The sequence below is a fragment of the Chenopodium quinoa genome, unplaced genomic scaffold (genome assembly GCF_001683475.1).
Source record: "Chenopodium quinoa cultivar QQ74 unplaced genomic scaffold, ASM168347v1, whole genome shotgun sequence".
NCBI lineage: Eukaryota > Viridiplantae > Streptophyta > Magnoliopsida > Caryophyllales > Amaranthaceae > Chenopodium > Chenopodium quinoa.
Genome location: NW_018745540.1, coordinates 1,516,504 through 1,518,969, shown reverse-complemented (window position 1 = coordinate 1,518,969; position 2,466 = coordinate 1,516,504). Strand labels below are relative to the sequence as shown.

At 32.2% G+C, this 2,466-nt stretch overlaps 1 pseudogene; it reads right to left on the bottom strand.

Annotated features, from left to right (window-relative positions):
- Positions 1-686: 686 nt before the first annotated feature.
- On the bottom strand, positions 687-2,062 carry LOC110716027 (annotated as a pseudogene).
- Positions 2,063-2,466: the final 404 nt, after the last annotated feature.

Genomic DNA, 2,466 nt, shown 5'->3' with positions numbered 1-2,466 from the left:
TACATGGGTTTTAAACAACTCAGCTCAAAGTGCAATGAACTATTGTATTTAGGGGTGTTAATTCATGTAACCAGGTGTAGTTTCGATTAACCCACAATGGGTTAATTCCATTCGGCCAAGGTTACACTTTTGGATTGGGTCAATTTCGAGTCAAGGTCTGTCGAGTTAGGGTCTGGTTAACTTTAAATCGGTTCTATTGCGTTCAAAACTGGTTTGACCAGGTTAATTTCGAGTTAGATGACTTTGGGCCGGGTTGATTTCAATTCGGTTAAGTTCAATTTAATTTGATTAGGATAAGGTTGATTTAGTATTGGGTCAATTCCAATTTAAATTCTTTCAGGTTTGGTTGAATTTGGGTTGAGTTGATCAAATTTAATATTCAAAATTTCAAATAAGGTCACTTTTAAAATAGTGTTATTATCGAGTTATTACCTTATTATTGGGTCACTAAATCACTATTAGGTAATTGATCATGTATCATTTTTCCATATCGTGTCATTAATAATTACATAGTAGTAGTTTTCTCATTGGATAAGTTTTTGTGTCATTTTTATTTTTAAGATAGACAAATTAAAATCGAACTATAATTTAAATGACTTATCATATCTACATTGGTGAGAAGATAAGTAAAGAACTAAGGACAGATTGATAGATGGTAGCCAAATGTTGATTAAATTGAACTTGAGTATAGTTAAAACATCAAATTGAAAGAAGATCCAGCTTACAGGTTTGAATGGTTTTCTATGATTCAATCAAATTTAATTAAAAAGAGCATGAACCAGGACACAATAACATGATTTACAGATGTAAAAACAGTATATGAATGAAACTTGATTATTGGTGAAAGTAGCCAAGATAAACAAATTAAACTTATACAACATCACATCTGGCTGGTTGACCTTGTAAAACAAGCTCTAACTATGTACTAGTTTGTTGCTATTGGCAAATTGTTACTAGTAGGTGAACCCAATATCAAAGGTGAAGAAGTTGTCACTGATTTTGTTTTGCAATTCTTATCATTAACATCAATAGATTCGGAAGGCGGCAGCGATTATAAAGAAGATGATGGATTAGATGATGTAGTGAACCTCTTTGATGAGCTACTCTCTATTTTCTTGTTCGCTTGATCCTTCCCTTTTTTTATTTTCTACGAGTCTGCTGCTGGTGGATTCTCGTCGTTGTTGTACTCGCCGGAATCACACAGTTAAATACCCTTCCTGTGCATTTAGGAACCATTCATTCTATTAGTATGTGCTAAACACAACCAACTTGTCAAATCTAATCGCTTGGATTATTTAAAATGTACCTATTCCAGCGAGGCGATTAACCCAAGTTGGGATATGATTTCCTGTAAGCTTAATGCAAACGTCATTGCTAAAATGGTTGCAATTCTTTGTAATAAGATTATAAGCATTCCCTTTATACTCTTTTGTGAATTCCTTCATCACTTTCTTCACTTCCTCTGCCTCTAACTCTGTCCATCCTATCAATATTGTCTTTCTTAATTTGAATCTTTTGCATCTCTTCGGATCCCCCTCGAATATCCCTGTTGACGGGTAAATTTGTGCTCCAAATACGTACTCGAATCCATGAACTGCAACAACAATTACATACGTCTTGCAAGTATGTGCATCATATTTACGGAGTACAAAACCAAACAATTTAATAAAACAAAGTCGATAAGGGACTACCTTGTACATCTGAGTGGTAGACACCAAGGCCGAGCCAATACGTATAACCATTAATAATAGGAGTAATATCGTAGACATTGAGGTAAACCGGAATCGAACCACCAACATCAACACAAGTTTTCTTCCTACACAACTGCATTTTATTTTATTTTATTTATTTTTTATTATTCTCAATATTAGCATTATTAGTAGCTTTAATAAACTACAACTTCTAGTACACTGTACACTCATAATGGTCCCTATTCCCTAGTGGGAACTGGGGATATATATACTAATATATCAAGATTATTTGTTCACCTTTCTTCAAAAAAAAAAAGATTATTTGTTCACCAAAAAAAAAAAAATATATATATATTCAAGATTATTTTATATGATGTAATATAACTTTTGTTTACTGACTCCAGCATTACATGCATGTATAGTCGTAGAAAATTAGGTGATTTACCGATTAAGTCCACTATAAATAATTTTTTATCGACCAACAGTCCAAGACTATAATTAAAATCTACAAATACATTTAACTTGATGGAGATGGGTATGGAGAAAGAATATATGAACAGCTTATTATATTATTATATGTTAATGCTCAACTTATATAGTTAATATGAACTTGTATTTCGTTGGATGATATTTTGAAATGATGTAATGGACATTGACACTTTCTCTTTCTCATAGAGTATATAAATTAAAATTAATTGTGGATTTCAATCATTAAGTTACTTTTTGGTTGAATTGGTCTTTTAATGTAGTGTCAGAGTCAGACCCCACATTATTT